Genomic DNA, 8,022 nt, shown 5'->3' with positions numbered 1-8,022 from the left:
GAACTGTAGCCCACATCATATACTTGAGATGAAGGCACCAGATGAGGCTTATTCCGGTAAGAGGCTAGATGTTGGTCACTTCAGGATTTTTGGGTCATCAGTTTATTGCCATGTGACCAAAGATGCACGGAAGAAGCTTGAGCCAACAATAGAGTTGAAGATCTTTTTCGGGTACACTGATACACCCCACAACTATCAGGTGTACATGATGACCAGTCGGATGACAGTGGTTCGTAGGGATATCACGTTCGATGAGGAGAAGGCCATGTGAGTATCCCTTGGGAGGGAGATTGAGCTACATGCAGATGAGGATCTTTTATCTGCTAAGGTTGATGGGACTCAGATTGATGTGGAGTAACCACATGCAGAGGTTTAGAGAGTGGAGACATCCACTCAGGCAGAGTCTTCCAGAGAGGGGAAGAAAGCACACTAGAGAGGTTGACAGATTGTTGGATGATGCATGGGAGAATGTGGGAGCACCCTCTTTTCAGCACAGACAGAGGAGGTCATTAGAGAGGTACAATAGATACATGGCACTTATGGGTGCATGTGTTGTGACAGAGCCATCTTCCTTTCAAGAAGTAGTGTAGCAGCTGGTTTGGGTTGATGTCTTGGTGGAGGAGTATGACTTTATAGTTCGAAACCGTGTTTGGGATGTGGTCCCAAGATCGGAGGACAAGTCAGTTGTGATCTCCTGTTGGCTTTACAAGGTAAAGAAAGCTTCATATGGTAGTGTGGAGAAGTAGAAGGCCAAACCTATGGCCCGTGGCTTTTCATAGGTAGAGGGGATTGACTATGATGAGACCTTTATTCATGTTGCAAGGTACTCGTCAATTAGATCTATTTTGGCACTATCATCGCAGATGGGTTGGAAGATCCACCAGATGGATATGAAGAATAACTTCCTCAATGGCATGATTGAGGAAGTGGTGTACATAATATAGCTCGAAGGTTTTGAAACCTTGGACCATGAGTTGCATATGTGCTGACTCAAGAGAGCGTTGTATGGGTTGAAGCAATCACCTCGTGCTTGGTCACCAGGATATATAGCTACTTCACTGGATTGGGCTTCACGAAGAGTGAAGCGGATGCAAACCTTTATCACATAGTGGTGGAAGGTACGCTGTTGATCATTGTACTTTATGTAGATGATCTCATACTGACAGGTGATGAGAATCTCATCAAATCTTGCAAGGAGGACCTTGCAAGAGAGTTTGAGATAAAGGACATGGGGCTCATGCATTACTTTACTGGCATGGAGGTATGACAGGGAGATGGGGAATTGTTTGTATCTCAGGGCAAGTATGCCAACGAGATACTCAGGAGAATCTGCATGGAGAGCAGTGAACCCATGGAGACTCCTCTAGCTAGTAACTGGAGGAGGGAGGATGCTACTTGAGGGGAAGTAGAGGAAACTACTGTTTACAGGCAGCTTGTGGGTTCACTCATGTATTTGGTGAATACATGACCAAATATGTGCTATGAAATTAACCAGCTTAGTCAAGCTATGGTTAGGCCTACCAAGCTATATTGGAAGGTGGCAAAGCATGTGTTGAGATACCTCAGAGGCACTACTTAGTTTGGATTATGGTACAGACAGAAAAAGTGAGTGAAGCTTCAAGGCTTCACCGATGTAGATTGGGTAGGGAGTCCATTAGACAGGAAGAGCGCACCAGGAGGGATCTTCGGTATTGGGTCAACGATAGTTTTTGGTACAGTAGGAAACAAATATCGGTTGCACTCAGTTTGGCAGAGGCAGAGTACATGGCTGCAAGTCAGGAAGCATGTGAGGCTATTTGGATGAGGAAGATCCAGGTTGGTTTGTTTGGTCAGTAGATGGATTCGACAGTGATTTATTGTGATAATCATAGTTGTATCAAACTTTATGAAAATCCAGTCTTTCATGATCGGTCCAAGCATATTGTTATCTGGTATCATCATCTGAGAGATTGTGTGTTGAGGCGGATCATGTTGTTAGATTACATTCCCACAGAGGAGCAAGATGTTGACATCTTGACAAATGCATTGTCAAGATGTAAATTTGAATTTCACAGAGACAAGATTGGGGTAGTTGATAATCCCTTTCTTATTGAGAGGGAGTGTTGAGAAATGACAACAAGAAATTCTAGTTTAATTTGTCCTTGAATTAAATTGCGAATTCTATTCTCATAGCAACTTAAAATAGTTAAATTAAGTTTATTAAACTTACTTAACTTAGGAAATTCGAGTTGGAATTCTTTTGGAAGTCATGTATATGTTATCCCTACTTTGTAGGAGTCTAGTGTGAGTTAATTGTGAGTTGTAAAATAGAAGACTCAGTTTCATGAGTCAGTTCAGTTAAATTAGTTCTCAAACTGATTGAGAGAACTAATAGTGAGTTAACAGTCAATGGTGACACTAATGAAATCCACCAGTGCTACTCTAGTTAACTGAATATTTACTCATCAGAAACTCATGCATGTCAATTATGAGAAAGGCCCAGTTGAGACTAGAGTGCAAAGACAATGTACTATTTGTTTTAGATTTTTCTGAGTTGCACTGATAGTGCATGCATTCAGGAACTGATCCTTGAGGGATTGCACTATTTTTAGAGGTTTTATTTTCCTTTAAATACAAGCTATCCTTCATAGGAATTACACATTGGAATAGAGACTTGGAGAACTTGTGAAGAGGCTAAGATTTGGCCTTGATCTTGCTTATGAGTTGGAGATTGAATTTGTTGAATGCTGGGACTTTTCTTGAGAGAACAAACATTGTAATTTTATCTTGATTTTCCGGATTAATACAAAACAGATAGTGGGGTTTTGAGTTGTGGCTTTCCTCAGATATTTATTGTGTTATGTGCTTTTGATTCTCTTCCTCTATTGATTATTGTTTGCTCGATATTTATGGGCTTCCACTGTAAAGAGTAGAAGTAGATTCTTGTCTCTTGCTTTAGCAAATTGCATTAGCTTGTGAATCTACAGGATTTTCTACAGTAACATCATTAATTAAAATATTTAAATAACAATTATATAAAAAAAATCTCACAAAAATTACTTTCTATAGTTGAGTGCAACATGTAACATCATTTAAATATTAATGGCAAATGAAATATTTTAACATCAATGTTCAATAAATTACTTTTACATTATTTTTTAATAAAAAATTAACAAATTAAATTTAAAAAATTAAAAAATTAAATTTTAAAAAATTTAGATAAAGGGTAAGTATTACATTTAAAAATATTAATAAAAAATAATTTAATATTAATTAAAAATAAATTATTTTAATATTTATATTAGATAAAACATTTTAATAATAATGTGAGCAAAATATTTTATCCTTCAAGCATTTGAATAGAAAGCTCAGCAATTTTTCTGATTGCTAAAAGATTTTTAACAAAGTCAGCCAATTTTCTCATTGGTTAAACATTTTATTGATATAATATATATATATTTTTTTTAACTCAAAATAAAGTTTAATTTCTGAATTTATTATATATTTAAAAATATAAAAGGGAAAAAATCTATGAGTGTGTGTTCAAAAATAAATATCTCTTAAGCTCATCCATGGTGTAATGAACAGCATAATAAAGAGATTTTTTGAATCTAATGAATAATATTTTTCTCATACATAACTGAAAAGACAACACTATGCTTTCGCCAATTAAAATATCCATGACCAGAAGCGCCGATGTTTGAAGTTTTCATAAAAGACATAACTGAAAAGACAACACTATGCTTTCACCAATTAAAATATCCATGACCAGAAGCGCCGATGTTTGAAGTTTTCATAAAAGACATAATTCATTATTGTCCACAACATGATGTTCTCACTCCACCATAATATCCCTTGGAATTTAATACCTTCCAGAGGCAGCTCTTTGTCTTTATTCTCCTGATATTTTACTTGGGTGGTTGTGAAAGTTGATTTGATGGCATACCTTCCGCTTCTTTATTTGTACCGTTTGTTACTATCTGTTACTTGTCCCTAGTAGCCAGTAGTGCAGTGGCATATTTAGTAAACCCTCCACAGAATACCTTAAAATACAGCTATTTCTCCTGATTTTCTTAATTTTCTCCTGATTTTCTTGATATTCTACTTGGATGGTTGTGAAAGCTGATTTGATAGCATACCATGCACTTCAATATTTACATGGTTGTTGCACTCAGTTACTTGTCCCTAGTAGCCAGTAATGCAGTGTCATATCCATCAAATCCACCACAGTGGTAATGACCCTACTCCGCTCATAGAATTAAGGCACGTGGTCTGATTTGTGACTAATATTACACATACTGAACAGTGCTACTATGAACCGTAGGGTCTTTTCATCGGAGAAGACTGTTGGCAACAAGCTGTGAAAAATGCAGTATGCAGTGTTGAAGAAATATGCAGTTGACACAGTATAGGAATTGCCCAGAATGTCAAATAGCATGTCCATAAATTTGCCCATTTCTCCTCTGAAATCAAATGTTTCCAACATCTCAAAATTTTTATACCCTGCTCCCCCTGCAATCTCCAACAGTGCTGCTTATCAAACTTTTGTTGCAGAACCAATTAAAAGTAGTCCTCACTGGACTCATCTGTAATAAGATATGGGCAAGTACAGTATATATTCTCTCATATTGGAAACGAAATAACTAAAACAAATCACCCCAATTTTTTTGTAGGGTAATAGCTTCGGTGCCAGATCCATTGAAAGCCCTCAGACCTGCATTATACCAAACCCTCCATTCTGGATATCAATGCCTGAATTCACTAGATATATGGATACTGGTTTGAAGATTTGAAAATAGATAGTATGAAGTAAAAAAATTATTGATTTTTTAAAGATTTTTGTGAAGAGTATCTTAAGTCCCGAAATGCCATTGTCCCGAATCTTGTTATAGACTCGAAACTTCTCATAAATGCTGCCATTGTCCCGAATTGTTATAGACTCGAAACTTCTCATAAATGCTACTGTGGTATTTCCAAATACTACACAGTCACAAATAATATTGAAAAGTATAATGTGGGCACAGATTCTTGAAGCTTACCTTGCAGTAAATCAAGGGAAGGAGGCGCGGGGCAATGCAGATTGGATGAGTAAAACGATTTCGTCAGTCAAACACGAGAGTCGCTCCAAATGAATGAACATTCTCCGAATCATCAGAAGCCCAATTGCGAAACACAGAGAGCTGCATAACCCCATGGGATCAGTACGAAATAATCTTTCAACTAAATTCAGTTCAACAGAGTGGACTGGACTGATGAAGATGATCTGGAATTCGACATGAAATTCTCCTTCTGGGCTAAATGTTTGCGCACTTCTCTCCACTTTTTCTATGCATACGCTGCGAGGGCATAACAGTGCATCTAATGATTGAAGGGAAGAAATAAAATCTACCATAATTCTTAAATCGATGAGGATGTGGTAAAGTTCTTCTTAGATTCCTAGGGTCCCCAAACACGGAGGGTGACCCGCCAGTTGCGGTGATAAAATAATTTAGAGCCAAATCCGGAATGTTATTAATATAATTGAGAAAATTCACAATGTAATTTTAGGTTTGGAATCTATTTACAGTAGTCTCACCCATATTTTAGATGTCAAGATCGAAAATCTGAAGGTGATAGGTGATAAGTGTTTATAACATAAGTTTATTTAAAATAGGTATTTTATTAATATAAATCAATAATTATTATTTTTTTAATTTAATTAAAATATTATTGTATACATCAAAATATATAATTTTTATGGTTGAATGTTGTTTATATATATATATATATATATTAGCTTTAAAATTATTTTTGTTAGGCTAAGAGCTTGTTTTCTTAGGATTTAAGGAAATAGATATATGTCCCAAGATCAGAGGTATCTGACAGGAGTAAGAACTCGCCTTCTTATGGACCACCCATGGAGTCATTCCAGGTGGTGGAGTTTTTTTGAATAGCATTGCTGAGTCAACCTGCATTAGTGGATATCAACTAGAGATGACTTTTCTCACTGTTGGCTTGACAACTAAATTATGATAGGTTTTCTCACTATTAAAAAATAGTAATATTAATTCAAAATAAAATTATAATTTACTTAATTTTTATAATTTTTGAAATCTCAACAATGTGAGAAATAACATAAAGTGCGTGCACCTACCATATATAGTTGTTTTCTATATATAATAATTTAATTATTAAAAAATGTGAGCATATAAATAATATAAATATAATTCATATCCAAATCTACATAGATGGATAACCTTCATAATATATCCCTATTATCAATTCCCATTATTTTTCTTTTGGGTAGCAACAAATTATGTTTTTTATGGTATTTGAAAAATGTTCATGTAGCATCGACCCATTTTGTCTTATTTTTTACACTCTAAATTTTGTGATATATTAAGTATTAATATTTACACTCTAAATTTTGTGATATATTAAGTATGGATAAAAAAATTTAAATGTTGATGATTTTAATGCTAATTTTTTAGAAGTTTTGTAAAGGGTAGAATCTAGATGCAACATGATTTTTGCATAATTTTGACACTTTAAATTTTCTTATGCATTAGTATGCAATTTTTGTTGGATTTTTTTTTTTTTTTTTTTACATGAGATGTTTGTTTTTTAATGGGTTTTTTCAAGTTTGTAGTTTTCATTTTACTTTCCAATTTTTTTTGAAATAAAATATTCAATTTTTTTAGCCATGTTTTAAAAAAATAATAAAATTAATAATAAGAAGTTAAGACTTTTATATGTATATTTATTATTAATTAATACACATAAAATAATTGTGAATAAAAAAATAGTAATTTTAATCTATGACAAAAAGTACACATTTTATATATAGATATAATTAAAAAAATATACATTTCACTAAAAATAATATGTAAAATAAAATATTTTAAAAATATTTTTATACCAGAAATTAGTAACGTTAAAAAAGCAAATTTTATAGAGATTTTTTCTAAAAGCAATAATTCACATAAACTTTTAAGAAAAAGTAACCAAAGCACCCAAAAAAAAATATTTGAAAAAAATTGACAACAACTTTAACCAAAATAATTAAAATAACACAATAAAAATAATTTATTTAACATAAAAATTAAAACAAAATGAAAAAATCAAATCAATTTAAAACAAAAGAAAAAAATTAATAAAAAATTAACGCATTATAAACTACTTAAATCAATATTTATAAAAAAATAAAATAAAACAATTATAAAAAAACAAAACAAAACATATATATATAATAAAAAATTAAAAATAAAAATAAAAATAAAAAACAAAATTATAAAAAAATAAATAAATTTAATTTAAAAAAATTAAAAATAATAAATATTTTTTAAATATAAATTAATTTAAATAATTCAAAACAAAACATATAACAAAATAAAATATTAGAAAAATAAAAATTAAAAAATTAAAAATAATAAAAAATAATAAATATTTTTAGAATATAAATTAATTTAAATAATTTAAAACAAAACCTATAACAAAATAAAATATTAGAAACATAAAATATTAGAAACATAAAAATAAAATTTGGGCAGCTCGCTAGAATGGCCCTTAGCGACTTTTTTTTTTTTTAATTTATATATATAGAGTTTATTTTATTTATTATTAGTGTTTTTAATTTTTTTTTGTTTTTTTTTGTTAATTTAAAACTTTATGTATTTATTTATTTGTTTCTAGTTATAAAGGTTGTGTGATATTCTACTATCAATTTCATCCTACTATGTGTCAATTTGATAGTTGATTTTTAGGCTTTTCTACAATGGGTGGAGTTTACTTTGGTTATATGTTAATTTGATGGTTGATTTTTAAGTTTTCATTAGATGAGACCTATCAATTTGATGGTTATACTTTTAGCATTTTGTATAATGACTCTTTTATTTAAGTTTTTTTTTAAACATGCGATTTGGTCTTAAAATATGTTGAAAATTTAACCTTTTTTTAGAGTTGTGATATATCGTTTTCCTTGAATAAAAAAAAGTCAAATTTTTTGTGTTTTTTGGAGTCATGATGCTTTATATTTAATGTAACAGCTTAAAAATTATAAAAGAC

At 31.7% G+C, this 8,022-nt stretch overlaps 1 long non-coding RNA gene across 1 annotated transcript; it reads right to left on the bottom strand.

The window, feature by feature from the left end:
- Nucleotides 1–3,528: 3,528 nt before the first annotated feature.
- On the bottom strand, nucleotides 3,529–5,431 carry LOC149150396 (uncharacterized). Its single transcript, XR_016262766.1, has 2 exons — nucleotides 5,019–5,431; nucleotides 3,529–4,693 (listed from the first exon to the last, which is right to left on the bottom strand). It is a non-coding gene; the product is annotated as an uncharacterized LOC149150396 (long non-coding RNA).
- Nucleotides 5,432–8,022: the final 2,591 nt, after the last annotated feature.

Source organism: Pinus tabuliformis, chromosome 9 (assembly GCF_031772625.1).
Source record: "Pinus tabuliformis cultivar Carrire ecotype Pingquan chromosome 9, CPIR1, whole genome shotgun sequence".
Classification (NCBI taxonomy): domain Eukaryota; kingdom Viridiplantae; phylum Streptophyta; class Pinopsida; order Pinales; family Pinaceae; genus Pinus; species Pinus tabuliformis.
The sequence above is the reverse complement of the archived record's forward strand: the minus strand, read 5'-3'. Positions and strand labels throughout refer to the sequence as shown.